Below are 27,305 nucleotides of genomic sequence, written 5' to 3'. Positions count from 1 at the left end.
GTTCACTTTTTTTGCTATAAAGGTTTATTGGTTTTGACAAATGCCCAATGTCATATATCAATCAGTAAACTATTCTACAGAATAGTTTCACCACCCTAAGAACCTCTCGTTCTTCAATTATACAATTCTCCCTCTCAAAGCCTGATCATTTTACCATCTCTACAGTAATTCTTTTTTAGGAATATCATATAATTGGAATTATATAGTACATAGCCTTTCTTGGCTGGCTTCTTTTACATAGCAATATTTATAAGAAATTTATATATATTTTTGTGGCTTGATAACTTATTTATTTTTATTGCTGAATAATATTATGTTGTATGAATGTGCCAGTTTGTTTAAAAATGCATTTATTGAAAGATATCTTTTGTTGCTTCCAGTTTGTTGGTGGTTATGAGTAGAGATGCTATGAACATTCATGTGTATGTTTTTGTGTGGTCGTAAGTTTTCTAATCAGTTGTGTGAATACCTAGGAGCAAGATTGTTGAATTGTATGTTAAGACTGTCTTTAGTTTTGTAAGAAACTGCCAAATTTTCTTCCAAATTGATTGTATCACTTTTCTTTCTTTTTTATTTTTATCATACTTTAAGTTCTGGGACACATGTGCAGAATGTGCAGGTTTGTTGCATAGGTATACAGGTGCCATGGTGGTTTGCTGCACCCATCAACCTGTCATGTACATTAGGTATTTCTCCTAATGCTATCCCTCCCCTACTCCCCCCCACCCCCCAACAGGCCCCAGTGTTTGATGTTCCCCTCCCTGTGTCCATGTGTTCTCATTGTTCAACTCCCACTTATGAGTGAGAACATGCAGTGTTTGCTAAGTTGACTTTTTTTAAAAACATTTCTAGTTCATTGAGAGTTTTTATCATAAATGGTGGTGATGTGTTTTGTCAAATGCTTTTTCTATGTAATAGAAGCAGTCGTATGATTTTTCTTTTTTAGTCTATTGATATGATAGATTATACTAACTGATTTTAGAATATTGTCTCAGACTTGGGTAACTTACATAAATACTACTTGGTTGTGGTGTATAAATTCTTTTTATACATGGTTAGTTTCAATTTCCTAATATTTTGTTGAGGATTTTGCCATCTATGTTCATGAGAAATATCCCACCCTTATAGTATCTTTCTCTGATTGGATTCATTGGATAAATTAGAACGTGTTCTCTCTGCTTGCATTTTCTGGGAAATATTTTGGAGATTTAGCATCATTTTTTCCTTAAATGTTTGGTAGAATTCACCAGTGAAATCATCTCGCCTGGATGCTGTCTTTTGTGAAAAGTTATAAACTATTGATTTTTTAATAGATTGTCTATTTCTCCTTGCATGAAATTTGGTTTCAGCGATTTTCTCTATTTTTTTGCTTTTAATTTCATTGTTTTCTGCTCTAATATTAACTGTTTCTTTTCTTTATCCTACATAGATGTAAATATATCTTTTTTTCTCTAGTTTTCTAAGGTAAAAATAGGTTATTGAGTTTAGATCTTTCTCCTTTTTGTTAATGCACTTAACACACTTAGAAAATTTCCTCTACACACTGCTTTCACGGCATCCCTGGAATTTTAATGTAATATTTTCATTTTCTCTTAGTTTAAAATAATTTTTAAGTTTTCTTGAGCACTCTTTGTCCCATGTGCTACCTAGAAGTACATATTTCATTTGTGTGGGATTTTCTAGCTGTTGCTCTGTTATTAATGTCTAGCTTAATTCCATTGTGATAAGAGAACATACTTTGCATGACTTCTATTCCTTAGAAATTTTTCAAATATGTTATGGGTCAGAATGCGGTCTCCCTTCGTTATTGTACCATTTGAGTTTGAGAAGAATTTGTTTGATAGATTTAGATATAAATATCAATTATATCATGTTAATTGATAATTTTGTATTGTCTATATGCTTGATCTTTCAATTAATAAAAGATGGGGAAGAAGTCTCCAACTGTAATAATCTATTGGTGTCTTTATTCTTACAGCTTTGTGAGTCTTAGCTTCATATGTTTTGATGCTCTGTTATTAGGTGAACACATGTTAGAATTATGACTTTCTGGAGAATCTGCCCCTTTATCAGTATGCATACTTTTGATTTTCCTCATAATCTTCCTTTTTCTAAAGTTGAATTGCCTGAAATAAATATATCTATTTTAGCTTTCTTTTGATCAATGTGAGCATGGAATATTTTTTTCCATTCTTTACTACTAATCTATCTGAGTCTTCCTGAAGTATATTCTTATAGAAAATGTATAGTTCAACCTTGTTTTATTTTATGTGATAATCTTTCTCTATTAAATGGTGTATTTAGACCATTAACATTTGAAGTAATTATTGATGTATTTAGACTTTTACATACTATGTAACTTTTTTATTTGTTTCATTTGTTTCTTTTTCTCCCTCTCTGCATTTCAGTTTGGAAATTTGTTGGTTTACTTTCAAGCTCACTAATTATTTCAAGCTATGTGTCGTATACAGATGAACCCATGGGATATATATTTTAATTTATGTTAGAGTGTTTTATTTCCAGCATTTGTTTTGGATTATCTCTTAGAATTTCCATCTTTCTGCTTAAGTTACTACCTATTCTTGCATATTCTCTACTTTGTCCATTAGAACTCTTAATATATTAATCATGGTTAGTTTTAATTCCCTGTGTAATAATTCTAAGATCTGCATTGTACCTCATCCCGACTATGATACTTATTTTGTCTCTCCAGATTGTTTTGTTTTTTGCTTTTTGGCATGCTTTGAAATTTTTTGTTTAAAACTGAACATAGTTTAGATTGCAATTGGAAATGAGGTAAATCAGCCTTTAATTTGAGAGTTTATGCTACTTTGGGTAGGAACTGTGCTGTGCTTAATGTTTATTGTATCTGCAGATGTCTTAGGTTTCAAATTCCTCTAGCATTCTTATTTTGCCTGCACGCTTGGATTTGTACTTCTTCATGTATTCTTCCTTAGAGAACATCTGCAGCTTGTACCTCTTAAGCTGCAACTCATTGTTCTTACATTGGAGGTTTATTGGTGTTTTGATACCATGTGGGAGAAAGAAAGCATTTTACAGTCTCATGATTAAATCTTAGACCTTCAGTGGACTGTGTGTCTGGGCTTTGACCTTCATAAGTGTTTCTACAGTGGTATTTTCTTTTCCTTCTTAGATGAGACAGGAAAGCTAGCTTGGGGTAGAGGAGGAGTAATATACTTCTACTAGGTGGAATAGGCTCTGGAAAATCTTTTCCCCTAGAGAGTAAGCTATGACATGGAAAATGCTCTGAGCATATTTCACAGTTGGTTACCTTCTGTTTTCATTGTTGGTGTCATAAGGGAATATTTCTAGAATATTCACCATGAGAAATAAGAATTGGGTAGGGTTCCTGGAATGAATATCCAGGAAAGTATGGACGTGTTCCTAAGACTGTTCCTCCATGGGGTTGTTCCATTATCATGTTTGTCTACACTCAGCCTCCAGAACATATCAAAATTACCGAACAAGTGTTCCTACCAAGTTATGTCTCTAGCAACTTCTGTCCTAGGTTAGTAGAGCTCAGCTGTGAATCTGTGCATCCATCTGTCTCCAAGATTTCAAAGTGGAAGTTTACTATGCTACTTCAGTTCACTAATGGTTCCAAGTAAAATAAGTGGTTTTCAGTTTTTTCTTGTTTAAGTACAGGCCTGACAACTTCCAAGTTCCTTTTATATCCATGCTGCAATCAGAATTCTTGGATATTTATTTTGATTTGATAAAACTTCCATTAAGACTATTGTTGTGGGATGTTCTAAAATAAGATTATTAATTCATTTTAAAAAATAAGAAAATGGCTGAGAAATACAGCAAGCTAGTCTTTAGAGACTATTTAGGAGACGTACCAGGACTTTCAGTGTAATCTTAGTGTATGTTATCCATCGGCATTAAAAAAGTGTTCTGAAGTGACCAATAAGAATCTATTATCAGAATATGGGTAAAAAAGTAGAGAAACATGACTCACTGTGAACACTATGCACTTGATGAACCCCATGACCAAATAGTATGTGGTTTAGAGATATCTAGAAAAACCATTATTAACACTGCACTTATTGACCAGGTGATTTTGTGAAAAAAGTGAGTATGTTTGTCTTAATTTATAATAATGGGAGGTGACAACGTGCTAGCAGCCCTTGCTTGCTCTGAGCACCTCCTCAGCCTCAGCATCTGCTCTGGCCATGCTTGAGGAGCCCTTCAGCCCACCTCTGCACTGTGGGAGCCCCTCTCTGGGTTGGCCAAGGCCAGAGCTGGCTCCCTCTGCTTGCAGGGAGGTATGGAGGGAGAGGCGCAGGCGGGAATCAGGGCTGTGTGTGGCGCTCATGGGCCAGCGCGAGTTCCAGGTGGGCGCAAGCTCGTCAGGCCCTGCACTTGGAGTGGCCAGCTGGCATTGCCAGCCCCAGGCAGTGAGGGGCTTAGCACCTGGGCCAGCAGCTGTGGAGGGGGCACTGGGTCCCCCAGCACTGCCAGCCTGCCTGCACCACCCTTGAATTCTCACCGGGCCTCAGCCGCCTCTCCGCAGGGCAGGGCTCAGGACCTGCAGCCTGCCATGCCCGAGCCCCAGTGTGGTGGGCTCCCGAGTGGCCCCAGCCTCCCTGATGGGCACCACCTCCTGCTTCGCAGCGCCTGGTCCCATCGACCACCCAAGGGCTGAGGAGTGCAGGCACGTGGCGTGGGACTGGCGGGCAGCTCCGCCCGCGGCCCTGGCACATGACCACTAGGTGAGCCCAGCTGGGCTCCTGAATTGGGTGGGGACTTGGAGAACTTTTATGTCTAGCTAAAGGATTGTAAATGCACCAATCAGCATTTTGTGTCTAGCTCAAGGTTTGTAAACGCACCAATCAGCACCCTGTCAAAACAGACCAATCAGCTCTCTGTCAAATGGACCAATCAGCTCTCAATAAAATGGGCCAATCAGCAGGATGTAAGTGGGTCAGATAAAGGAATAAAAGCAGGCTGCCTGAGCCAGCCTGGGCAACCTGCTTGGGTCCCCTTCCATGCTGTGGATTCTTTGCTTCTTTCGCTCTTCGCAATAAATGTTGCTGCTGCTTATTCTTTGGGTCTGCGCCACCTTTATGAGCTGTAACACTCACCACGAAGGTCTGCAGCTTCACTCCTGAGGCCAGCGAGACCATGAACCCACGGGAAGAAACGAACAACTCCAGACACACCATCTTTAAGAAGGCTGTAACACTCACCGTGAGGGTCCGCGGCTTCATTCTTGAAGTCAACGAGACCAAGAACCCACCAAATCTGGACACAATAGGACCATTGTAAGGACACATGTTTGTTCTTATACCATTCTTACAGTATTTATAAATCTTTGTTGCAGGAGAGATACGATTACCTTGGATACTTTGATAGTGGGACACTTTGAGAAGGCAAGAGTTAACCTGATCTTAGCTGACTTGGTGAATTGAATAAATCTTACCCTACTATCACATGTGGATTGAGGCAAGGTTTGGGGTAGTAAGTTCAGTTTAGAAGGTTTAGTTAGAATAAAATTCTGAAGTCCAAGCAACCTGTTTGTTTTCTGTCATTATCAAAGACTTATTTTCTTATTTTTTACAACAGGCCTTCATAATTCTTCTGAGTGGGAGGGTTCTTGTCATAACAATAAATTTCAGAAGTCAATAGTTACACACATATATTTTTTTCCCTTTTACACACATAAAAATTGGTTTGGCTCTCTTAAACAGAATTGATGCATAGAAGAGTAAACAAGATGAGAAAAAACAAGGAATGAAGGCCAAGAAACACAAGTAACGTATGATCTCTAGGGACTATGTTCATAAGAGAGTGTGCAGGTTTAGAAAATTTCAGCTCTTGGTGGAAAGCAAAATAAACTGATTCAAACTAGTTTAAGTGAAGAGCAATTTTTCCGAAGAGACTGGACAGATAATGTCATATATAGAAAACTTGAAGGTTAGCAGAAATAAAAGGCACTGATAATGGAGATGGCCAAGCTAGAGTCTTAACTGATGTTTTTCCAGAGATCATTATACTCACTCCTGCTCAGTTTTCAAAGGCTCAGGTTGGAACATTGTATTGGCTGACCTTAATCTATAGATTGATTGTGATGACATCTTGAAGATGGCCTTTCATGACAATTCACACATATATCTCCCTCTCAATCTTAGATGTGCAAGAAATACAACTTTTCAACATTTTCTGTAATTCAAGTTATTTTGTATGTTAAGGTCTCATTCAGATGAATTAACAAGAATAATCTCAGTGTTAATGAGCTTTTTACCACTCTTTTGCCTCTTATGACATTTATGTTTATGGTGCAACTAAGTAGGGACAGATTATGAAGGAATTCCCACCTTATTCTCAGTTTTGTCTGGTCCAAACTCATAATTAATGAGTTTGTTCTTCATCACATTTTATTTCTGGCACTGGTTCAACAAGGTAATTTGTGTAATTGAGCTTTCATTCTCCACTGGCAAGCTTCTTCAGTATTGTCATTGGCTCTGTCTGATCCTTACTGGTTCTTGAGAAATTTTCTGCAGTTTTGTAAGTCTAGTGATAATTGAATGCCATCATTATGGGAAGACAGCATTCTGTTCTTCATTGCTCTGAATTAAGAGTATTATTGCAAAGCTTTGCACAACCTATGTTTCCTGGGTAAACTGCCATCCTCTTTTCTCTCCTGCTTTATTGTTTTCTGTGAGTTCTGCCCAAGATGTAAGGAAAAAAGTAATTTCTAATTCTAGATCTCATTTTAAGAGTTGTGGCAAAACAAATTCGCCTATATTAATTATAGTAATAGTTATTACAATAACCTACCTAATAACATGTAATGTCTCAAACTGATAAAAGTTAATTTTTGATCATTATATTAATATTTCAAAATGATTTAAATCTTCTTGATGGATAATGTGCACTTGAGAGAAATCTGAAATAAAAGGTAAATATAGGTTTCTTAGAATTTGTCAGTAAGAGACACATTTTAACTTACATAATCCCAGGATCATTTTCAGCATTCCCATTTTTTTATGTGTGAATATAGGTACAGACACTATGAGTAACAACAACAGTTGGAAGTAATCCACCTGTTTCTCACTAGTGAAAAAGATAAATACAATTAGTTTATAATGCATGTACTAAATTGTAGCAATCAAAATCAACAAATATATTTCCACAATAATATATATGTTTAAAATAATATTAAAGAAAAAGTGTAAATTTGTGAAGAATTTAAGGATTCAGAATTGAATTAAAAACAAATATATTACATATAGTTTATGTAAATAGCTATTTTATATAAAACATTTAAAAATCAAATAAATTTGCTAGCATTTTAAGATTTTTGAAAACTTTTTTATAAGTAATATTCTATAATGTATTTCCTTTTACTGTCTTTTATAGTTTGGTTTTGGTGTTATAGTAACTTTACTGAAAGTTGTTGAACAGTTCATCTTTCATGTTTTTTGTTTTTTGATGTTTTTGTTTCGCTCTGATTTTGAGGCAGATCCTTGCTCTGTCACCCAAGCTGGAGTGCAATGGCATGATCTTGGCTCACTGCAACCTCCGCCTCCCAGGTTTAAGAGATGCTTGTGCCTCAGCTTCTCACATAGCTGGGACTACAGGTGTGCACCACCATGCTTGACTAATTTTTGTATTTTTAGTAGACACAGGGTTTTTTCATGTTGGCCAGTCTGGTCTTGAGCTCTCAGCCTCAAATGATCCACCGGCCTCAGCCTCCCAAAGTGCTGCAATTACACAAGTGAGCCGCCACGCCCGGCCAAAAAGCTTCTATATCACCAGATATAGAATGATAGATTGCAAAGAAAAAAATACTAAATCCATGATTGTATCTGGATTAGAAAAGAGGAAATTTGGATCGGAGAAGATTGTCTTGCAGATGAAGAAAACTATGGTCATTTATATACATAAATATTAAATTTCTCCTGAAAAATATATATTTAAAAATGTATTATTAAAGATACAATATTTGATAATATTTGTCAAAGTTAAATCTGGAGCCACATTATATTAGATTCAGATCCTTTTTTCTTTGAAATATTTCATGACATATGAGAAGCAAATGTTAATTGTTAAAGTAGAAATGGCAACTATGCACTCCATAACCTTATCTAGGAAGGAAATGAGAGGCTTCAGACTAAAATTGGATACAGGATCAAGGGAGAACATTTGTGTGAATCAGGAGACATTTAAGCATATTTAGGAGAAGAGGGGCTGGAACTAACAAAGACAAAATAGTTGTAGTAGAGAAGAGACGTGAAGACAGGAAGTGCTTATTGATTGTCTAGCTTGGGAGATTCATCATGGTTAGTTGAATTGCATATGAGAATGGCCTACAGTTTTCACAGTAAAGACAGTGGAAAGAGGTTCAAAACTGAATTTTGGAACTTTTGGTATCCCTCAGGAATAGTCAAGGAAGGGAAGGGAGATATTCTAGTAAGGAAAAGTACATTTCTGTGAAGGCCAGCACTGTGAAACCCACACTGAGAGGCTTGTGGTGTTCTCTGGGTGGTTATATTAGCTCATGAGTGACAGGAATGAGGCTGGAATTTTAAGTGTGCACTTCCTACCCAGGTGTAGCTTTGAGGCAAGAAATAAGGAAAGCAGCGTTTGGGTAAAGAAATGAAAGGAAAAGTTTAGAATCAGGACCCATCCATCCCTAAAAGAGGCACTCACTGACTCTGTGGTCACCTGAACCAGCCCTTTTTGTTCACGTGTTACTTTGATATTATTCCTGAGGTGGTTATCAAAAAGCATTATCTAAAAGCATGAGGATTACTTTCAATTTCCGAGTCCTTAGCTTCATTTCAAGAAAACATATTGCCATGGTGTCTGGAAGGGAAAATATTATATTAAGGTCGGGAACATTTAGGAACTGTTAGAGGCCTTCTGAAACAACTAGTTTTTGGAACTGGTTTCTAGACACATTTTTTTTTTTTTTTTGCAGGCCCTGACTACAAATCATTCTCTGTAATTATTGTAGGAAATTAATCTCAGACTGTTAGAGATGATGTGTGAGATAGTTTACAATTAAAAAGAGGCCTTCCTGGCAGACAAAAAAATAAAAGAGTTAAGTACTTTAGGTCAATATACAGTGTTGCCAAGGGGAATGTGTGAAGAAATGTGATTGAGAGGTGGTAGTGGTAGTAACAGATGGTGGTAGTGCTGAGACTGCGTGTATTGAAGATCGGTGAGTAAGTGGCTAAAATAATCACAGCGGAAATACATTGAATTACATGAGTGAAATCATAATGTAAAACGTATACTAGATATATTTTAGAACCATATTCCAAAATTACCATTACTCTAGTTTGCTTATATTTGAAATAATTGTAAAGTCTCAAATTGTTAAAAAAAATTGTTTAAGAATTACAATGCACAGCAAAGTAAGAAACATACTAAAACTTTTTTCTCTTTGTTAAGAATAGCTTCATGCTATTTTAATGAAGATGGATGTGATCTAACTCTTTTTTGGGACCAACTACGTACAATACAATTTTTAGAAGACAGTAAAAATAGGAAACACTACATACTTTATATAGAAATTTAAGTGTTACGATAGAGGTAAAAACCATAATTCAGCAGAGATTACAGGAGCGATAGATATTAATTTTGACTGAGAAACTGAAAAATATACATGGATCTTTTTTAGGAATTGCCAAGCTGATTCAAAAATTTATATGGTATTGTAAAAGATCTAGAAAGCTAATTCAGTTTTAGAAATAAGAAAACAGAGTTGGAGGACTTCTACTTTCAAAACTTACAATAAAGAAATAGTTAATTAGGCAGAGTGTTATAATATAGAAATTTAGATTAATGAAAAAGAATAACAAAAATTATCCTACCTGTGGTCAGTTTATTTTTAACAAAAACACAAGGTAATTTAATAGGAAAAAAAGTCTTTTTTACAAATAGATTTGGAACAACTGATAATCTGTATGGAAAATAAATTAGCCTCGATCTTTACTTTATACCACCTATAATATTAAATTTGATCATATATTTATGTGTTAAATTTAAAACTCTAAGCTTTTTAGAAGATAAATAGCAGACTATATTCCACTATGATTTACAGAAACTAAATTGATCCCAATAAGCACAATAGACATTGTGAGGAACGACATTTGTTGACGGGATGCTACCATTTCTACTTTCAAGGAAACATAACACATCCTTGCTAAACAAACACACCTTTCCTGTTACCAGTGTACGTAGAAAATCCAAAAGAAAAAAAATAAGAAAACTGTGTGGTAAACATGGAATGAAATCAACAAAATTTTTCGATGTTCTTTGGAAATATGTCTGTAAAAGGTCTTAATACATGATCCCTCTTTACAAAGAAAATACTGAAAGCAACTTTTTCACAGTCTTCAAACTGGATATGTTTTGGTCTGAATAAGGCAATCTGGTGCATTTGTTTAACTTCAAATAATAACCAAAGTTTATTTAATTTGTTTTGTAATTCACTAAGATAGACTCCTCCTCAAAAACCAGTTATTTCTCCAACTTTGATCTGGCAATATTTTCCCATCTTGAAGTAATAAATTCAATTATCTTATCAATGAATGATCTCACTGGCTTTATCTTGGATTCATCACTCTCTCCTTCTTTGCAATCCCATAGTACTCTGGAAAGTCTATATCCTATGGTGGATTTCCATAGCCTGCAGGACAAATCTTAATTGACATTGTCATTCAAGAAACTTCTTCACTTGGAGCAGCTAATGTCTCTAAGCATTTTTTGTTTTCCTGCCAAGGCTTTCACCTATATTTCTTCATGCTCTATCTGACACATCTAAAGAGGCTGTCTTGGGACACTAGGTGCCCCTTTCACAGGTTATCAGAGCCCATCAGAGGCTCCTTTCCTAAATGCACATATCGGAAGCATAAAGATGTCTTTAAGCCATCTGGACCTATAATTTTCTTTTCTTTGTGGATGTGGGAGTCAAAACAGTGTCCTCTATCCTCTGGTGTTACTCCTGTGAATATGTTACATTAAATAACACAAAGGACTTTATAGATCTTATTAAGGTGACTAAAGAGTTTACCTTTTTATTAGGGTGAGTCTGATACAATCACACGAACCTTTAAAAGCAGAAAGCAGCTGTATAAAAGGAAGTCAGGGAGATTCAAAGTATGAGAAGGATTTTATATTTCCATGCTGACTTTGAAGATGGAGGGGACCACAAGTCAAAGAATGTGGGTGAGAATGACCTCTCACTGATCGGTGAAAACTGAGAATGACCTCTCACTGACATCTAGCAAGGAAACAGGAACTTCAGTCCTACAATGCCACAGAACAAAATTCTACCAACAAACTAAATGCACACACAATGCGATTGATTGTTCCCCAGAGTCTCCAGACAAGAACTTAGTCAGTTGACACCTTGATTTAGGTATTGTGAGACCCAAAGAGAGTACAAGTGGACTTCTGAACTGTAGAACTGTCAGATAATAAGTGGGTACTGTTTTAAGCCACTAAGTTTGTAGTAATTTGTTACAGCAAAGATAGAAAAATACAGTGGGAATATTTAATTCTGAATTCAATGTCTTTTAGCATGCGGCTATTCCGATTTTCTTTTTCCTTGATTCAGTTTAAATAGGTTATTTAAACTATTTGACACATTTACCTAAGTTGTTGAATTTATTGACATAACATTTTTCTTTCTATTAAATTGTGTAGGACAGCAGTCCCCAAACTTTTTGGCACCAGGGACCAGTTTCCGTGAAGACAATTTTTCCACGGATGGGAAGTGAGGATAGTTTTGGGATGGGATGAAACTGTTTCACCTCAGCGCATTAGATCCTTTTCTCTTTTCTTTCTTTTTTTTTTTCTTTGACGGAATCTCACTCCGTCACCAGGCTGGAGTGCAGTGGCGTGATCTAGGCTCACTACAACCTCTGCCTCCCTGGTTCAAACGATTCTCCTGCCTCAGCCTCCTGAGTAGCTGGGACTACATGTGCGCACCACTACGCCCAGCTAATTTTTGTATTTTTAGTAGAGACGGGGTTTCACCATGTTGGCCAGGCGATATCTTGACCTTGTGATCCACCCGCCTCAGCCTCCCAAAGTGCTGGGATTACAGGCATGAGCCACTGTGCCCAGCCAGCATTAGATTCTTATAAGGAGCATGCAACCTAGATCCTTCACATGTGCAGTTCGCAATAGAGTTCACTTTCCTATGAGAATCTAGTGATACAGCTGATCTAACAGGAGGTGGAGCTCAAGCAGAAATGCTCACCCTCCCGCTGCTCATCTCGTGTTGTGCGGCCTGGTTCCTAACAGGCCATGGACCAATACCAGTCCCTGGTCCAGGGGTTGGTGACCCCAGGTGTAGGATATGTATTAATGTTTCCTCTCTTATTCCAATATGTTAATTTATGTCTATTTCTTCTTGATTGGTATAAACATTTATCATCTTGATCTTTTCAAATAAACTACTTTTGGTTTTACTGATACTATGTTATGTTTTACATTTTCTTTTTCATTGGTTTCACAATTATTTTTAGTATTTCTTGCTATATATTCACTTTGAGTTTATGTTGCTGTCCTTTTTCTAACTTCTTAAGGTAGAACCTTAGTTAAGTGATTTTTAACTTTTCTTCTTTTCTAATATAAACATTTAAAGGTCCCAAATGTCCTCAACAATTGCTTTAGTTGTGTCTCACATATTTTGATATATTGTATTTTATTTACTTATTCTCAAATTTCTACCCATAATTTACATAAAATCCACTGCTTAATTTTAATCATTTGGACTATTCCAGATACCTTTCCATTATTGGTATCTAATTTAAATCCAGTGACGAAAGATAACATATGCTACGTAATTTCAGTCCTCTTAAGTATATTAAGGGTTGTTTTATTGTCCAATATATAATCTATCTTGGTGAATATCCGTTTGAACTTGAAAAAGATGTATACTCTGCAGTTTCTTTGTGTGTATGTGTGTGTGGTGTTCTGTAAATATAAAAAGTGTTATTGGTGGACACTGTTGTTCAAGTCTCATATCTTTTTTGATTTTGTGTCTACTGTCAATTACTAAAACGTAAGTGTTGAAATCTCCACCTGTAATTTTGGATTTATCTGTTCTCTTCTTAGCTTTGTCAAGATTTGTGTAAGTATTTTAAAGCTCTTTCATCTTTGTCGTTGTTATTTCCTGTTGATGAATTTACCCATGAAATTTCTATTTCTGGTAAGATTTCATGTTTGGAAGTTTACTTGGTCTCATTGTAACATAAGCACTTCAGTTTTTTATGTCTGTGATTTGCATAATATAGCTCTTCCTATCATATTAATTTTAATCTATACAATCTATACAAATATTTAATCTATACAATCTGTAAATTATATCTATACAAGATATATTTTATTCTTATATTTAAATGACTTTCACGTTGACAGCATATAGTTGGATCTTGCTTTTTTATGCAGTCTTACAATCTATTTATTTAAATTGGTATGCTTAGCCTTTTTATATTCAATTATTAATATGGTTGGGCTTAGTTCTTCCATTTTGCTAATTATTTTGTAATCATTAAATCCTTTCCCTCTTTGTTTTCTAGTTTCTTTTAAATAATAGAGAACTTTTCAGCATTCCACTTTATCACTTCTAGTTAGATATCTATTATTACTTAATAAAACAATAAATTTACAGTATATTTTTAAAACTTTTTTACGTCTTAAATATCATTTTATAGATTAATATATTTTTAAGACCTTTAGAACTATGTATTTCCATTTCTCCCCGTAATCCTTTTTGCTATTATAATTATACCTTTTACTTTTCTATATATTATACATACCACAATGCAATACAGTAATAATATTTTGCTGTAAACTATCGAAGAAATAAGATAAAATTTTATTTCACAAAAATATGATAAAATCTTAAAAATAAAGTAAATAAAAAATAAGATAATATCTTTTATTTTTTCCTACATGTTTTCAATTTCTAATTTCGTTTATTTAGGTAAATCCACATTGCTATCTGTTACCATTTTTATTTGATCTAAAATATTTATCTTGTGTTATAGTACAAGTTTGCTAGTAATGCATACTGTCAAATATAATTGTCTTTAAATTCCACCTTTTTAAAAAGTGTATTTTTCCTTGAATAAAAAATTTAGTTTAGCATACTTTTTTCTTGTGTCATAAAGCTGCTTAACAGTCATGTAATTTGCACAGATTATGCATTCATTCTGCTATCATTAATTTTTATCATTCTTCTTTTTATAATGTCTCTCCCCACTTCCTTGGTGATTTTTATGTTATTCTCTTTATAGCTGTTTTCTTATCACCTAATGATACATCTTGTGTGTGTGTGTGTGTGTGTGTGTGTGTGTCTATGTGTGTGTGTGTAAGAGAGAGAGAGAAAGAGGTGATTACAGTAGTTCCCTCTTATCTGCAGTTTTGATTGTGTGATTCTGGTTACCTGAAGCCAACAGCAGTCCAAAAAGAGGTAAGTAAAGTATAGTAAGATATTTTGAGAGAGAGTGACCACATTCACAGAAATTCTATTATAGTATATTGTTACAATAGTTTTATTGTATTAGTGACTATTATTAATCTCTTACTGTGCCTAATTAATAAAATGAACTTTATTATATGTATGTGCAATAAGTACAAAACAAAACACAGTATATATGGGGTTTGGTACTATCTGTGGTTTCGGGCATCCACTGAGAGTCTTAGAATGTATCCCTTGCAGATAAGAGGGCACTTCTGTATTCTGCTTAGATCTGTTCATCTTTAAACAGTAGTTTTGTAGTGTTTATCATATTTCGAAAACATCCAGTAATTTTAGAATTGTTATGACTCTATTCATTATCTATTGTTTCCCTCTGTTTCATTTTGGATAGTCTTTGTTTTCTGTTTTCAATGTCAATAATTTTATTTCTTCTGCCTTAATTTGCTGTCGATCCCATTCACAGAAATTTTACTTTAGCTATTAATTTTAATATCTAGAATTGCTATTTGATTGTCCATTTGTTTCATTATTATATTCATGTTTTCCTTTGAATAGTTGAACATTTGTAAAATAGTTATAACCTTTTTAAGATTATTTCCTATGACTTCCATTACATCTGTCATTTCTTTTTGTTTCCTAGAAATAAAATATTTGTCACATTTTCTTCTTTTGTACATGCCTTGTAATTTTTTATTGTTTTATCTAAAATGCTAATTGTATATTGTTGACATGAGTCTCAGATTCTGTTGTATTACTTTAAAGATTGTTGGATATATTATTCTAGAAGGCAGATAATTTATTTACAAGTCTGTTTGATTCTTTGAGGAATTGCTATTTAGGCTCTTTATGTTGGATGCAGAGCAAAAGCCTTTCACAGTTAGTATAACATAATTAATTATATGTATTGGCTTTTCATTTCCCTACTTCCTTAGTGATTTCATGTGATAACTAAGATATTTTTTCATCACCATGAGAGGAAAGTGAATTCCAAATATTTCCATTTCTTACAGGGAGGGTAACATCACACACCGGGGCCTGTTGTGGGGTGGGGGGTGGGGGTGTGGGGGGAGTGGGGAGGGATAACATTTGGAGATATACCTAATGCTAAATGACGAGTTACTGGGTGCAGCACACCAACATGGCACATGTATACATATGTAACTAACCTGCACATTGTGCACATGTACCCTAAAACTTAAAGTATAATAAAAAAAAATTCTAAATTTTTTTAGTGTTCCAAATGCAAGTAAGGCTTGCAGTGATAAAGATGTGTGACTACAGTTTGTGATGTTTCATTATGTATATTAGAATTAGCGTCCTTCCATACACTCCCAGTATGCTTGGGGTATGGGAGGTTGTTAAATCTCAAACTGAAAAGGCAAGTAAGCAGTATTCACTACTATCATAATGCCCTAAAGTCACTGGAATAAATAAAATGGTATTTCAGTTCTGAATTCCTTTTCTGGAAAAAATGTAAAAAGTGCTAATGGGTTTTGCAATGCATGTTCTACATTAAGAAATACTCTCCCAATGTCTTCAGAACTCCTGTATCATCACGGGAGGACATTTTTACTCCATCATATTATTGGGGCCACTTCGAAGACTCATAGATCTCCTAAGACTCCAGACCCAAGGATACTTCACCAGCTTAACCGTAAGTCACAGTTTGACCAAGAGACTCCCAGATTTAGCAAGATTATCTTGTTCATGCCTGTTATCAAAGCATGATTGTTAATCACATACCTTTACACTCTCAAACGTGTCCTAGTTATAATAATAAAAGCAAATGGTCACTGTAACTGAATCAGTCTGGGACATATAATAAGAATTTGGGATGTCTGAATTGAGATGAATAAATCTAAGAAATTTATAGAACACAGTAAATGCGTCGGAAAATATTTCTTTTTTTCTTTTTTTTGAGACGAAGTCTTGCTCTGTCGCCCAGGCTGGAGTGTACTGATGCGATCTTGGTTCATTGCAACCTCTGCTCCCCAGGTTCAAGCGATTCTTCTGCCTCAGTCTCCTGAGTAGCGAGGACTGCAGGCGCGTGCCATCACATCTGGCTAATTTTTGTATTTTTAGTAGGGACAGGGTTTCACTATGTTGACCAGTCTGGTCTAGAACTCCTGTTCTCAGGTGATCTGACCCCCTTGGCCGACCAAAGTGATGGGATGACAGGCGTGAGACACCGCGCCCAGCCAGAAAATATTTTTTCTTGAACAGGTTTCTGTATCCTTAGATTTATCCTCCATTCTTCTTGAGCTTTACGTATTTTCAACATTAAGTGCTACTTTTTTATTTTATGAAAAAAGAAGTATAAGGAACAAACGTATTTTAGTATGATATATTCTTTTAATAGCAATCTTTAAATTGTTTAGAGACAAAAATCTCTAAGAATATTAATAGCCAGAATTTAACCTTCTTAAGTATAAGAACTAAACTTCACACCAATAATACATAGAATATTTTTAGTTGAAACTGTAGGGAAGTCCCCATAAAAGTCAAGACTCTAAAACAATACAGTTAAGCAACCACAAGGGAGCATCTTGAAGCAGAGAGAAGTGTGGATTCTACAGCCAGAAAACCTGGTTTAAAATCATGCTCTGCCACTTAAAAATGGCATAAGGGACAAGAGAGTAAGGCCCTCTGAAGGTACATTTTCTTGTCAGTAAATGAAAATAATTTTTAAAAATCAACCTAATAGCACTTCTGTACATATTCAATGCATTTATACTTGAAAAGAGCTTGTAAAAATGCTTTGAACATAGCACAAAGTATGTGTTTGTTAAAAATAAACAGCAATAAAGAGGGTTATCTACCCATAATAACCCAATGAGATAGATTTCCCCCTCTCTTATTGTATTTTTCTTTATATTTATATGCAGATCAATTCACTATTTAAAGAAGCCTGAGTCATTTTGCCCTGTGATGCAGTTGCTTAGCTTATTCCAGGACCTGGCAAAACACCAGTTACCAATCAATGTAAACTGCTGAAAATAAAGTCTGAAAAGACAGAGCTAGGTTTGGTGTTCTGTCTCCTCTGCCATCTCAGGACAATGAAGTGCAGGGAGGGGCCAGCTGATGTCTTAAGATTGATAAGTTTCTGATATTTTTACTTATTTATTTTATCCTGAAAGCAAACATAAGATTTCAGAATTAAAGGCACACTATGATTACTATACTTACAGAAATAACCACATGCAACATTCCCCATGCATTATTCTTCCCTCAGAATGATGAGATGAGTGCCACATGGATCTGTGCAGGCAGAAAGATTGTTGCGCGAAAGAAGAGGAATCCTAAATTAAAAATTTAGGAGTTATACAGGGACTGCAGCTTCCTTTCTCTTCTCCTGAAAAAAGAAGAGAAACCATATTTCCCTAAGATAAGTAAATCTTCTGTGGGGAGAGAAGAGGAATTTAAAGGAATGTCTCTGAGTTGTAACTCCCTTCATAACATGAAACATAGCTCTAAGGGGAGCTGAATACTCTGAATTTTGCCGAAGCTCTCTTGCTCTCTGAGGGTTGCTATTCAGTTTTAATCTCCAGAGTTGCCCTTCCAGTCTTCTCTCAGTTTATTTGCTCAGAAAACCCTAACCACGCAGAAACGTGGACATATGTCTCAACAATTCCACAAAGTTCTTTCATTGCACTATATTTTCTCCTATGATGAATATTCTCTTTACATGTTAACACGTGACCATAGAATTGGGAACATAAATCTTCAAAATCACTTCACCTAGCATTAATTTCTAGAACTGTTTCTGAGATGTTTTCAATAATGTATATGAGATGTAGATAGATACCAGATTTGTTATGTGTTTCTTAATATTTCTGGGGTATCATATCCTGTCTTCAAGATATCTTATTTTGCCAAATGACCCTGCAACCCTTTCTGTATTTACCCATTTTTTAAAATAAATAGTAAATGGTTCTAACATGATTGTATATGAAGATTGGGACACATTTCATGACCTTTGAGAGAGTTCTAAGCATGGAAATACAGAGATTCTATGGATTGTGGTTAGGAGTAGTCACTTTGAACCAGAAGAAATTCCAATTGTAGCTGAACCTACCAAACCTTAGAGTGAGAGAAGCATGTATCTATTGTTTGAATGTATATAGGAAATTCCTTTTTGTAGTAGGAAATATCTGAGCTTTTTATATCCTAAAAGGTAATAGCAAAGGGTAAGAATGTGAGAATAGTTGATAAATAAATCAAAATATAGAGGGCAAAGGAAGTAAATAAAATGGGTAAAAGTGAGTGGAAAATGAATAATCATAATGTGATGATTAAGTAAGTTATTAGCTTGAAGGTTTAAAATATAGTCCAAGGTTTATTTGGAACCGAAATTATGGAAAATTGAGATTTGAGGACCCATCCAAGCTCCTCTCCACAATCATTCAGATGTTTACTAACTTTATCTGAGGGTAGAGAATAAGCAGACACATCTTTAGGTGCTCAGAATGGAAGATTTATAGTGGTGGTTCCTATCATACCACAGGCACGATCCTGGATTTTTCCACTCATGTTTATTCCCTCATTTAATAATAATAAATATTATCTGATCCCTTCCTCTTCTTTTGCACTGATACTCAGATAACATTTTTTAAGCTACAACCTCCAAATTCCCAGATAGCCTAAAAAGTCTTCCAATCCATCTTCCCACCTGTCCATCCTATCCCCATTCTGCTCCCCCAAAATATTGTGTAAAATGCAATTTAAGATCCCCCCAATGATATTCTTTTGCAAATATATTTCTCAACAGAATAGCAACCTGTTAAATTTTATGCATTCGTGTGTGTGTGTGTATGTGTGAGAGAGAGAGAGAGAGAGAGACAGAGAGACAGAGAGAGAATAAGTAGTATAGTTTGCCTGAAAGTCTTATATTCACATGGAAATCAGAATATCTAAACCAGAACTTATCCTTTTCCTTCAGTTTTGTTTTTTTCTCCTGTGTTGTCTTGTTGAGGACAGGAAAACTCTATACTTGCTGTGTTAAATTAGAAATGTAGCAACAATTATTATGTCCTTTTACTTCTCTTTTTATATTTTTCAATCAAAAAGTCCTAATGAATCCACTTTCTAAATAATTCTATAATTAATAGGCTGCTTCTTGAATCTACAATTCATATATTCCCGACAAAATTTGTCACTACTCTGGTCTGACACAATAGCATTCTAATTGCAGACATTGCTTGTGTTTCTCTTAGAATACAGGACAAATAATTTCACATGAATTTAAGAGACAACCAATATTTATCAGTTTTTTTGGAAGCATCAGATTCTACTACATATTCTTTCAAGTCTTCACACTTCAACAATTTCATGTCCTGTTTCTTTTTATGCCTAATATGCTGTTCTGATGTCTCTCACAGATTATTTCATCTGAGTAATTCATATTTATATTTCAAATCTCAATTGAAATTTCCATTTTTAAAGAAGATTTTTCCTGACAGAGGTTCCTCATTTAATAACGTTTATTAAAATTAAAATAACAGAGGTTTCTAGCATTCTCATGAATTTATGTCAGTCAAATTAAATTTTTTTTTTCTGAAAAATGAATATAGCCTTGAAGTTAAGGCCCACCTGAGTTGAAGCACTTTCTAAGTCCTTTCCTTACCTCATGTGACCACAGGTGGATAAGATCTTTGCTAAGTTTGAAACAGTGAAAATTCCAGATGGGCACTGTGTTTTGAAAAGTGAACAGAAGCATACAGAGAAGTGATTGTGCCTGGAGCAAATTACTAATTCATAAAGGGGATTTAATTCCAATTCACTATTAATGCAGTTAGGCAGACTGCCTCAGACATGTTGCAAATAATTTGAGCTGGTGCTTCCTACGCTTTAATGTGCATATAAATTACCTGAGAGGCTTGTTAAAATACGGACTCTGATTCTATAGATCTGGGGTGAAGTCTGAGATTCCGCATTTCTAACAAATTTCCAAGTTAAGTTAATGCTGCTGGCAATCATATTATACTGAGGCTTGAGTAGTAAAATCTTAAACTGCATTTCTTGGTGGGGGTGAAAGGCAATATATCATCTGTTTTGAGAGGAGTGTAACTTAAAAGGAAAGTGACTTTTATACTGGTTAAGGCTGCTTTTCTTACAAGAATATTTGAAAAAACTTATGCTAGGATAAGAAGTTTATAGAAATCCTCCAAATATATAGAATTTTTCTGCAGATTGAATGTAAAACATATTCAATCATGAAAATAAACACACTAAATGTGAATATAAAGACAAAAGATTACAGAGAAACAAGAGGTGAGAAACACAATTATTAAAGATGTATTAGGGATATTGGGAAGGCAATGCCCCTTACAAAAAATGGTAAGAATAGAAAGATTAGCCAAGGAATTAGGATTCAATGGTGTCTAATTTATTGTCAGTTTCTGATATGCAGTAAAGTTAAGATGAAGAGTTTCATTTGAAAAAAAAAAAAAATTAGCCACAGTGAGTCATTGCCAGCTCATGGATGTCATAAGAAAACTACAACTGTAGGAAATATTAGTAAGTTTTCAATAAACACAGTGATTGTAGTAAAGAGAAACTAATGGTGGAAAAATATATACCAATTATAATCAGCAAACAGAAACTATCCACTCTATTCACCCAACACATATACAGTTTGACCTTTGAGAACTGAAACTATCTATTCCCATACACAACTATGCTACCTATACTAAGACTTCATTCTTTTACTTTCTTAAGCATAACTTCAGTATTTCAGGAGACTTTTCCAGGCAAATAACTTGGTTGTTCACTTCTTAAAAGGCGCATCAACTCTTCCATAGAAAGAAAACTTCGGCTTGTATTACCTGCTGTTTGAATCTCAAAATTCTCACCTTGCTGTGTCCATCAACAGTAAATTGTTACATCATAATTCTTATTCAACCTTAATCAAGCCCCTGAATTAAAAGAAAAGTCTTACAATAAACTTTCAATCCCTAAAATTCTTATCTTGTATTTCTCCCTCTGAGACACTACTAAAAGTCTTTGAGTTATCCAAGTAAACAATAACAGAGCTTTTGCTTATCAGCATGTGTTGTATTGTGTTATTTGGGGAGATGGAATTCAACAAACCAAACCCATGTGAAGGAAGAACAAATAAGGGGAAAGTGAAAAAGATTGAATAGAATGATCGAAGAGCAGAAGACAGATTATAGACATATTTTTAAAATTAAACTGTGTTATAGGACTTTTCCTTAGTTCTGCTAAAGACGGGGTCCTTGTCCAACAGCCACGAAATTCAGGCTCACAGACAATTTGAATGGTGAGTAATACAGGGTTTTATTGGGTGAAAAGTAAGAAATGGAAGAAACAGGGACTGTCAGCAAGGCCAGAATCCCTGCTAGAGCACTTCCCTCCTCACTATATGAATTCCTGGTTTCACACAGGAAGAGGAGGGGCCAGGCTCCTCCCAGCCACAAAGGGCATAAATTTCCCAAGGCTCCACCCCAGCACGCAGGCTGGTTGGAGTTTTGCCAGGGACCCCCTCCCACCTGGCTGTCTCAATTGCATTATCACTGGGATATAGGAGAGCATAGGGACGAAGTGGAGGAATCCTCTAACAGTAGGCTAAATTAATGGGAACCAAATCCCAATTAGGCTCTATATTTTAAGAAGTTGACTGTGCCATCAAAAAATGTCTTGGAGTCCTTGGCTAATTAATTCAAAGGAGATGAGTCGATATGCTTTTTTAAAGCTATCTTAAGCTACTTTATGTACTTTAAATTCTGATTTTAAAGATTATAGTCAGCCGAGTTTTGGTAAAAGTTTATAAAGGAGCAACTGTCAATACCTCCAGGCAAAGACCACCAGGAATGTACCTATAGTTGAACAAGTTGGATTTTACACGCTATGTGGAATTACGACGTGTCTGGGTAGCAGAGTATTAAAAAGCTCTTATTATAGAAGTTGGTTTGCACTAGGTTACTTTGTGTAGATTTTAAGAAAACAGGGCTTTGTTCTGGATTGGATGCTGTCAGGAAGCAGAGGTAGTTTTATTCTTGGGCATGTTTAACCTTAAATAACAGAAGGAAATATTTGACTGGAGGAACAAAAGGAATGAGGATAAGGGCATCATTGAGCAGTCACTCCTATTAGTCAAGGCAGGGAAATGTTTAGTTAATTTTGTGTCTTCAACAATGTTAATATTTTGTACATGTTCAGATATGATTACAGAGTGGTCTTGTTTTTGTCTTGATCCATTATCGTCACAAAGGGATCTTATTTCAAGTTAATGGTCTGTGAAAAATTCTTATCTTCAACAGAAATACAATAAGAACTAGCTTTCTATGCCAAGCCAGCTCATAACAACACCAATTCCCAGCTGATAGCAACCAGGCCAGCTCCTGGATTTTAGGACCTACTTTTTCCTTTTCACAACAAGCACAGATAGATTTTAGAATATTTCTACCAAACCAAGGTATTTCCTTGTGCCTTTTTGCAGTTGTTCTCTACCCTTGACCTATGACCAAGGACACTACTGATCTGCTTTCTGCTGCTTTAGTTGTGCCTTTTCTACAATTTCATAGAACTACAATTTTGTATAGTGTTTTGTCTCTCGCTTCTTTTACATAGCATGACAATACTGGGATTTATCTCTGTTGTTTGGCACATTATTACTTTGTTCATTTTTTATTGTATTACTTTGCATGGGATATACCGTATTTTATTTTTCCCCAAGCTGATGTACAATTGAGTTCTTTATACTACTTGGCTATCCAGAGTATTATTGACATATACATTCACATAAAAATCTTTGTGTGGATATATCCTTTTTTCTCTTTTTAGGTAAATTAACAGAAATGGCATGACTGCATCATATGGTAAATATATGCATAACTTTTTAAGAAATTGGCAAGCTGTTTCCAAAGAGGGTAAACAATTTTGTAATCATACTAGTAGTGTAAGAGGGTCTTAGATACTCCATATGCTCAACAGTTAGCATTTGTATATATTCTATTGGATATACGGTGATAACACACTGTAGTTTTAATTTGCATTTCTCAAATGACCAAAGATATTTAGCAACTTTTTGTGAGCCTGTTGGCCGTTGATATACATTGACTCAAAATGTTTACTCATTTTTTATGTGTCTGTCTTGTTATAGTTTTACAAGCATCATATTGTAGATAGATGCCCTTTGTTAAATACAGATTTCAAAAAAATGTTGTAACAATCTAGGATCTGGCTTTTGAATTCTTAAAATGTGTAACTAGCAAACGAAAGGTTTAAACTTTGATAAAATGCAGTTTAGTAATTTTCCCTTTTGTAGTTACGATTTTCAGACCATATTTAAGAAAATAGTTGCCTAACAAAAATATCACAGTTTTATTCTAGAAGTTTTAGGTTTTAGTGTTGTGTTTACGTTTGTGATCTACATTTTTGTATAATTTTGTTTCTATCTAACGTTTGCTACAGCTTTATGTGCCAGAGACTTCAAAATTTTGTAGTGTCCTTGTTCTTGCATCCCCTCTTAACTTTGGGCTTTTCCACATAACCTCAGGGAGTCTGTTTTGCAGCTTTTTCAGCTGTAATCCACTATTTTTATATTAGAACCCTTTTGTTGGTGTTGTAACGTGTGTGGGAAAGGAAGTGTTGTGTTATCATATTATTAGATCTTAATCTTTTAGTGGGTCTCTATCATGGATTTTGGTGGTGACTCACTGGATTAGCCCGTCTTTCCAGACTTTACAGTAGCAGTCTGCTTTGCAAACTCACTTCTCTGAGGAGGACATGAAGATTCCTTGATGTTAAGTTTCCTCAGTGTTTACATGTTGTAAGAATGAGACAGATGATTTCTTTTTTTTTTTCTTTTTCTTTCTTTTGGACACAGAGTCTCGCTCTGTCACCAAGGCTGGAGTGCAGTGGCGCCATCTTGGCTCACTGCAACCTCCACTGCCCATGTTCAAGCAATTCTCTGCCTCAGCCTCCTGAGTAGCTGCGACTCTAGGCACGCGCCACCACGCCTGGCTAATTTTTGTATTTTTAGTAGAGATAGGGTTTCACCATATTGTCCAGGCTGGTCTTGAATTCCTGACCTTGTGATCCACTGAAGCTGATGATTTCTAAGCACCTTGAAGTTAGAGATGAAACCTAACCATTAACATTAGAGCAGAAGTTGTCATTTTTAATGTATACAACTGTTCACTGGAGATCTAACCACATTAATAAAAATAACTTTTTAGAAAAAAATACATTGTTTTCACACTTGGGAGCAAGGATCATTCCAGTCTCTCTCCATTGAGAATTAATTTTCATTCTAGGATGCAGATTGCATTATAGACACAAATACATCCATCTATGGAGAGAAGTGGTCAACTCTACCCAATTTTTTCAGTTCTCCTTTGATTTCTTCTAAATTACCTGACCCAGGGTGAACTGTAACCCATTGCTAATAATCTCATTGAATCTAAACTCATTAGTGCATAGGCCTTTCTGGCTCGTGGTTCACCATCGACATTTATAAAATAATGCATCTATATATAAGAAAAACCTCAATAAGAGTGTGATATATAAATTTATATGAAATATTTTTCTCAAAATAAAAAAGAATATATGTCTCTCTCTCTCTCTCTCTCTCTCTATATATATATATATATGGAATAAAAAATTTGTATTCCAAAAAAAAAAGATATGAAACCTCTAGCTCAAAACATTTGACAGCCAATATAAGACTTCACAGAATAAGAAAAACCAATTTATAAAGATTATTTTTTGTACAATGTATTATTATTATTTCAAGTATTACTCGATATGGTTCTTGAAAACTGATCAACAACAGAAAAAATAATTAATTTGTTACCTTTGGATGAAACAGTGTGTGGCTGCAAAGGAATAAAACTCTTTTTAAGAGAGTAGATGATATCAACTTAGAAAATGTCAGAAATTGAAAAAAATATTGACAAATCATGAGAGTCTAATAATTCTGCACTTATATGCCAATTATACAAAATCAGTTGTGTTTATGATAACATGATATCGGTGAAAAGGAAGATGTGAACAAGCAATCAAAGTAATATTTTCTTAATTATATTTGCTAAGATTTTAGAGTTTCTAAACAAGATATTGTTTCCCTCAAAAGAAGGATTTGACAACAATGTAATATATAAAAGTATAAAATATAATTCTAATAAGCAATTTTTTTGCTCAGGAATTATTTGTGAGTAAATATGCTGATGTATACTCAGAATCACTAAATTGGGGTTTAGAGGAGCAAAATTTTCCAAATGTACTTAGAACTTTGGAACATATATTGAATGCTCTTCCAAATCTCCCCAAGATTTATGGTATTTATTCATGGGCCTTCAAATACCAAGTCACCCTCCTCATCTCACTTCTCAGTGAATATGGACATAGGCATCTAAATATAAGTTTTGCATCAATTTAAAGGAAGGTTAGAATCAGGGAACAAGAGTGTCTAATTTTTTTACTTACAATTATAAGCAAACACCAGTATCTTTTTCATTATGAAACAAGTGAGATAGGAAATAATTCACTGATAAAATAAGAAATTATATATAATTTACATCTAATTATTAAAAACCTTGAAAACTATATAAAATAGTATTAAAATGCAAAAATGCAATAAGGACTGTGGAAGGAAGACTGATCTGGTTTGATTTATAACAAGACTACTTGTTGAACTGATATTTAACCTGAAATTGGAAAGGTAAGAACAAACAAAAAAAAAACCTGACACTCTTTGGGTGCTTACTGTCTTGTAGGGATTAATCAGAATTCCTTGAATTCTTTATCCTTAGCTCAATGTCCACAGAGTGGGCTCCAAATTAGCAGCATTAGTATCACCTTAGAACTTGTTGGAAATGCAAATTTTTATGCTCAAATCCAGAATCATGAATTCTTGGGATCAGGCCAGGAATTTCTGTTTTAACGAGCAGGTGACTCTGATGCCCACTAAAGCTTGAGAAACTTCCCTTAGCTAACCTTCACAACAAATTAATGGGAGAGTAATATTGTAAACCTTATACAGATCAGAAACCTAAAGTATCTGGATTTTAAGTGACTTGCTTAAGACCAAATAACTATTAAACCATAAAATATAGGTTCCAACTGTCTTCGAATATTGCCTTCCAATTCAAGAATGTTCTAGTCTGGCCCATTGAAAATCAAAAGGAAAGTCAGTGAAACTATATTGCATAGAATGGGAATCAGAATGGTATAGTGTACAACTTGTTGAACAAGGATTCTATTCATTAAGAAGAGACTAGTAGAAGATGCATTTGAGTGAAGATGAAGATCAGATTGACTATCTGTACAGAAATATCAAGTAGAGGCCAATCCTACACTTGATAAAGTGAGCTTATGTTAAATTTCAGAGACATGACTCTAATGCCCACGCTCTTAAATGTTATACAAACTGAATCAATATTGAGATACACAAATATTAATGGGACAGAAAGACAATCCTATATATAAAATGATTTCCCCAGTGATATTTACATATACATAATCTCTACATTTCCTTGTTGTCCTGAAATGCTTGGATAAAGGATGTCAAGAACATGTAGCCCTGTTTATTGATATGGTGCCTTATTCTAATCCAGCTTTTAGTTATAGTCCACCAATTTTTCTTGCAGGCACTAGTAGCATAGAATTATATTAATAAGAATTATCAAGAATGCCAAAATCACTTATTAAATGAGTGAATGAAAGAATGAATAAATGATTGACAGTCTCCCTTGTGCCCCCGTTGGTGTTTCGTAGTGCCTGCCAGAAAGCCATTTCTTCTTTCCATTGGAATATCGTTTCTCTCTTTACTTTAAGCCTTATAAGCATCTCTTTTAATAAGTCATCAAAC

At 34.8% G+C, this 27,305-nt stretch overlaps 1 long non-coding RNA gene across 1 annotated transcript; it reads right to left on the bottom strand.

The window, feature by feature from the left end:
- Positions 1-6,375: 6,375 nt before the first annotated feature.
- On the bottom strand, positions 6,376-21,313 carry LOC134737175 (uncharacterized). Its single transcript, XR_010121821.1, has 4 exons — positions 21,182-21,313; positions 17,660-17,825; positions 6,801-6,913; positions 6,376-6,691 (listed from the first exon to the last, which is right to left on the bottom strand). It is a non-coding gene; the product is annotated as an uncharacterized lncRNA (long non-coding RNA).
- Between the last annotated feature and the right edge of the window lie 5,992 nt (positions 21,314-27,305).

Source organism: Symphalangus syndactylus, chromosome 7 (genome assembly GCF_028878055.3).
Source record: "Symphalangus syndactylus isolate Jambi chromosome 7, NHGRI_mSymSyn1-v2.1_pri, whole genome shotgun sequence".
NCBI lineage: Eukaryota > Metazoa > Chordata > Mammalia > Primates > Hylobatidae > Symphalangus > Symphalangus syndactylus.
The sequence above is the reverse complement of the archived record's forward strand: the minus strand, read 5'-3'. Positions and strand labels throughout refer to the sequence as shown.